Below are 5681 nucleotides of genomic sequence, written 5' to 3'. Positions count from 1 at the left end.
TTTGGGCAAGTCACAACCCCAATTGCCCTGCCTTCCCCCCTCCAAAAGGCAAAAAATAAAATAAAATAGAATAATTGTTTTTACATGTAATTGGAAAAAATAAAATACTTTTTTAAAGAAAAAAAATGCCTGTTTACTGACTTATAAAGAGGGGATTTTTCAGGAGCATTTTGTACCAGGTAAGCTCTGAACCTCCTTGTTAATCTAAGATTTTTGGGATTCTCAGACTTCAAATGATTAGAAGCTTTGTCTTTTTGTCTCTGAGCTCCTTGAAATCAGAGCCTGTGTTTTTGCCTTTCTTTGTCTCCCCATTGATTAGCACAGTTCCTGGAACATAGTAGGCACTTAATAATTGCTTGTTGAGTAATGATCTAGTCCAGATGTTTGCCAGTCCTTTAGTAATTTTAAAGCCATATAGTGGCTTTTTTTTTGCCTGGGGGGAGGCAGGTTTTGCTCCCATTCCCTCAGTTCATATGCTTATCTGTCTTTTGGTGGCAAACTGTGTCAGCAATTTTTGTGTGCAGTGGTAAGGAAGGGGGGCCCCATCTTCACAATAATTTCTCCCCTCCATGACTTTTGGAGGTGGCTAGAAATAGATTTGCTGGTTTGGAAAGCATTTCTATTCCTAAAGCTCTTGAATTTAGAGTCCTGGGCTTTCTCTGCTGGGGTCTGAGGGGAAATGGTGGATAAATGGTGTTCCTTTGACTTGCCTGGCATACGCTGCTGCCTCTTGTCTCTCCCTCTGAATGCCTTGCTAATTCAGTATGGCTAGCTTTCCTGCTCTCTGGGTGGCAGCTGGTTGTCAGTCAGTGTATTTAATGAGAGAGAAAATACCTATGGCGGGAAAAAATCAGACACAAGCCTCCTAGGTTTTAGGAGACAATGGCTCACATGTAATTTATGTTCGGTCAGGTTGGGGCTGTGTGGGGCATTACACCAGTTGGCAACCACATCAAACCTGCTACTTGATTCATTTTCATATTAATTCTCTTACTCAGGCATATTAATGTGTATAAGTGTATATTTATTGGTTTACCATAATAATTGTTAGCATTTATATAATATATGACAATTTAAGGTTTGCAAAGGGATTTACATATATTACTTCATTTGAACTTCACAGCAACTTTGTGGGGGTAATTTGCTATTATTATCTCCATTTTACATATTCAAAAATTGAGGTAGAGTGGTTAAGCAACTTTACAAGATCACATAGCTAATAAATGTCTGAGGCTAGTTTTAAACCTAGATCTTTCTGACTCCTAGTATATAGAACTCCAACTACACTATACCAACCAGCCTCAGGAAACTGACCACATTGTGTTGGAAAACTATTTATATTATGAAGATGGGGTAGAATAAGACAGTAGAGATGATGCCCACATCATGTTCAGCAGCTGCCACTCATATAGTACCATTATGTTGGGTACTTTCGCATTTGGGCTGATGGCATCCCTTTTTCACGCGATCCTTAGCTGAGAATTCTTGCATAGTTATCCCTGATTCCAGCTTAAAGTCAGCTTCCTCTAACTAGGGTGAGCTTCATATTATTGAGGATTCACACAGGTTAATGATTACTACCAGAATGACTTGCATAGACTACTTCAGAACTGATTTTTAAAATAATTTTCTTGGAAGCTATGGGTGTACCCAAACTGTCTTTTCAAAATGACAGATTATATATTTGTTGACCCAGTTCAAAATATCCTTGTAGAATATTCGTATTACAGCAAAGTCAGTCAGTTGACTGAACCCCTGGTGGTAGACCCTGGCCAATTAGCAACCTTGCATTGGAGTCAAATACTTGGGTGGAATCTCTTTGATAGGCCGAACATCACTGCATACTTTAATGCTCCAGATCTCATCAACATGGGTACTCTATCCAGTGTTGCAAATCATAACCCCTCTATGTAACCAAATATTTTTGCTGCAGAAAGATAGAAAGAAGGAATTAGTGTGGATTAGCAATTACATTCATTTTGGGGGAAAACTTTTAGCTCAGGAATGAACATATAATATGCTAGATTTGAAGTCAGGAAGGTTCAAGCTCAGAAGTGTGTGAGATAAAAGAGTTTGGAGTCTGAGTCTGAGATCAGAAAAGGACTATATTCTTTCTCATGAGAAAGAGCATTCCCCTGTCGCTCAGATGACATCTGCCAGGGAATGCAACATGTGGAAGCAAGCCCATGGTTATATACCCCCTAATGAAGAAACCCCAACCCCCAAATGGCCTTCACTCCCATTAGTGGCAAGGTGGGCTCACAATCTAAGCATGGGAATCTATCTTGGAGACAAAGAATATGAAAACATGTGAGTGTCCAATGCAAGGCCAGGAAAGCAGTTTTTTCCTTATTTGGCATATCTTGTGCTGGGGTGGCCCTGGGGAGGGTCTCCATTGCTCTAAGTCCCAGATTCCTGTAAGGTCAAGTGACTTCTAAACTTAGGCCTAGTGGATGCTGAAGCCACTCTAAATTTGATATTTCAGAATGGGGAAACTTCACTGCAAGTTATCCCTCACAATTCCCCCTGTTCTTTTATATCTTTTGAAGTTTCCCCACTTTTCTTAATTCTAATTCCCCTTGTCGCATTGACAACATACAAGGGGGCAGTCCCCTTTATGAATGCAGATACAGAGATTCAAAAGAAAACAATAACAAACAATTGTCCCTTCAAAGTCCAAAAGTCTCTTTTCACACCACAGAGGTATACCATCTGATGCAAGTTCTTTGATTGCTTTCCAGACATCCATCCTCAGCACCTCATCCCAGGCTCTTTTTCTTCTGCCTTTTTTCATTCACTTTCCTGCAAAGGGAACCTTGGGAACCATTTAAATGACCACTCCGGAACCCTTATCATTCTTACAAAATTAAAATTGGAGTCTTGGTCAATTGTCATGATCACACATTAAAACCAGTTTCTCATATTTTGCATTAATCCATTATTAATTCCTCCACCAAGAGGATGGGATTACACTAAGGGATTTACATTAAGCTCACAATTAAAATATTTACCAAGTAGTCCAGAAACTATCCTCCTTTTAACATTAACTATTTTTTTTTTAAGATAGACCAACCATTTTATTTTCCTCTAATCAGTTCAGGAATGTTGATGGACAGATAGCTCTTTACGTGGGCTTTGGAGGTGGTCTGGGGGCAGCACCTACAGGTCTGAAGCGGGGCAGGGAGTGTCTGATCCTTGTGGGCCTTTCATTACCTTGCTGTGGATCCCGCAACTCACACAGTAATGCAGTTTCATGTACAGCTTGGGCAGCACATAGGAGTCGAAGACTCTGGCCTTGGAGATGTCCCTGATGGCCACGGCCTCCACAATGTTGCAGATGACGAACTTCTTGATGGCCTTGTCCTAAGCACGCAGCAGGTGCAGTTGGTGCAGCGGATGGGCTGCACGTGGCCGGGCCCTTCTTGGCCGTGCCTGCTGTTCCTCCTCTTCTTGGTCATCTTGGAAGCCAGGAACCAAAAAAGCAACAATAACTAATTATAACAAAACGGAGACAAATGTGATAGTAATTAAATAAAGAATAATATTCCCACAAACCCTAGTCCTACTAGTCCTCATATTATTACAAAGAACTAAAGGGGGATGGCCAGGTAGCACAGAGAGTAAACCCCAATTGCTTAGAGGTGGCCAGGTGGCTCAGCGAGTAAGAGCACCAGCCCCAGTGTCTGGATGACCTGGGGATCAAATCCGGGCTCAGATACTTAGCACCACACCCAGAAATAACTGGCCATAAATAACTGGCCATGTAACTTTGAGCAAGTTACTTAACCCCAATTGCTTAAAAAAAAACAAACTAAAGGAACCTGAATTATACGGGAATACCTATACTAAACCCTAAGCCTAACAGCTTTATTTTATAGTAATTTAAGATGTTCCAGAATCAAGTATTTAATAGATTTTTTGTTTATTTCAGAACTTTTGATTATTGAAACTTGCCACCAAGAATAGGGACAAAACTTTAATGAGGGAACCATATTTTCCCAACTTCAGAATGTCGATTTCAGGCAAAATGTATACCAAGTTGTAATCTACATTGAGCTAAGCTTAAAGTCTGCCAGGTGTCAATGGGGGAAATCGAGTCAGAGAAATCTGACCTCAGTTCATGGGGAACAGTCGTTCTCCTGACCTTCCCTCTGCATTCCATACCTGTGCTTCACAGGATCTGGAACCATGGATCAGTGGCTCAGAAAACTTGGAAAGCCTTTCTTAATATTCATATCAGGAGTTAGACTCAGAGAAATAGTCAGTTAACAGTCCCATCAATTCTTAAATAACAAGCTCCAATAATCAGCTTAAGATATGATTATAATCTCACATTTGTTAAAGAACATCTTTAAAGTGAGCCTCAAATAACTTGTATTCATTTCTATATTTATTCTTGTTCATAAAAATCATATCTCCCATCGGCATTATAAATTATTGCTCTCATAGATATGAATATACTTCCCAAGCTTCTCTAACCCATCATTTAGATTATTCAACTTTCCTTTACATTTTAACAATAAAAAGATAGCTCATAAATTATTATTCCTCACTAACACAACTATCTGTACTGGAATCCCAGCTTAAACAAAGCAAATAGGTTAATAGCTAACCACAGATGTCCTTGTTTCAAGTTGGCTTATTCTTCCCTAATTACACTCAGTCTGGAAGAATGAGATACTTCTGGAATCTAAGATTCCCCAGTAAGATAACACAAAAGAGTTCATATCTTTTACTGATTGCATTGATCATAAAAACCTGTGATAGAAGGAAAAAGGTAGGGATATATGACATACCAAATATAACAGGATAAAACATAATGCACTCAAAAGAAAATTAGTTATGGTCCCAAATGCCTTTTACCTTAAACAGCAAGTTTCATTAATTACAACTTAGAGTTAGACCACATACCCAAAGAATTCCATTTAACATCTTGCCAGGATTCCCATTCTAAATTCCAAATTTGTACTAAAAACCAATTACTAGAAATCAATTTTATTGACTTTAAAGGCCACTTTGGAGACTGGCTGGTTTCCAACTTTACTGTTCATCAGTAAAACTTCTTTAGAGGCCCTTATTGTAACTACTTCCTCCTCTCCCCTCTCCTTTCCTGGCAAGGAGTGGTGAAGCTCTCTTCTTAATCTGATCTGTGATAAATTGAATGACTCTTTAGGCAATCTGCCTGAACTCCCCAAATCTCAGGGTCCCATCTAGAAAATTCAGAAAATTCACAGTAAGTTTGAATATTACAAAATCCATACATAATTGATAAAATGATCAGAAATATTACAAAGTCTTTGTATAATTACTAATTTTCCTTCACAGATTTTAAACTTATCCTGGTATAAAAGCCAATTGTTAGAGATCCTTTTTAGTATTTTGTACCTAGATTTGCTGCTTGTTAGCAAGTCAAGTTCATTGTGTAGGAGCTTCATAACTAAAATAAGCTCCCTTCCCTGGGCTGATGAGATTGCTTTCCCATACTGGAGTATAAAATTTTCCTTGTCTCTCTTTTCTTGTGCTCAATCTTCCCCATAAAACTTCTAAAACTACTTTATTATTCTGAAACTACTTTACTCTCCAAATATCGGGGTCTGTCTCTCCTAGGCTTCTTGCCAGGAGACTCACACTGCTTTCTTAATACCATTTTGTTTACTTCCTTGTATATAAGACACTCTTCA

General features: G+C 38.9%; 1 pseudogene; it reads right to left on the bottom strand.

Annotated features, from left to right (window-relative positions):
• Window positions 1-3078: 3078 nt before the first annotated feature.
• Window positions 3079-3458, bottom strand: LOC138160181 (putative ribosomal protein eS26-like; annotated as a pseudogene).
• Between the last annotated feature and the right edge of the window lie 2223 nt (window positions 3459-5681).

This window comes from Petaurus breviceps, unplaced genomic scaffold (genome assembly GCF_028583685.1).
Source record: "Petaurus breviceps papuanus isolate PSGF00001 unplaced genomic scaffold, PetGlider_PUasm1.0 180, whole genome shotgun sequence".
Lineage (NCBI taxonomy): Eukaryota > Metazoa > Chordata > Mammalia > Diprotodontia > Petauridae > Petaurus > Petaurus breviceps.
Note: the sequence above shows the minus strand (reverse complement) of the source record. Positions and strands in the feature narration are given on the sequence as shown.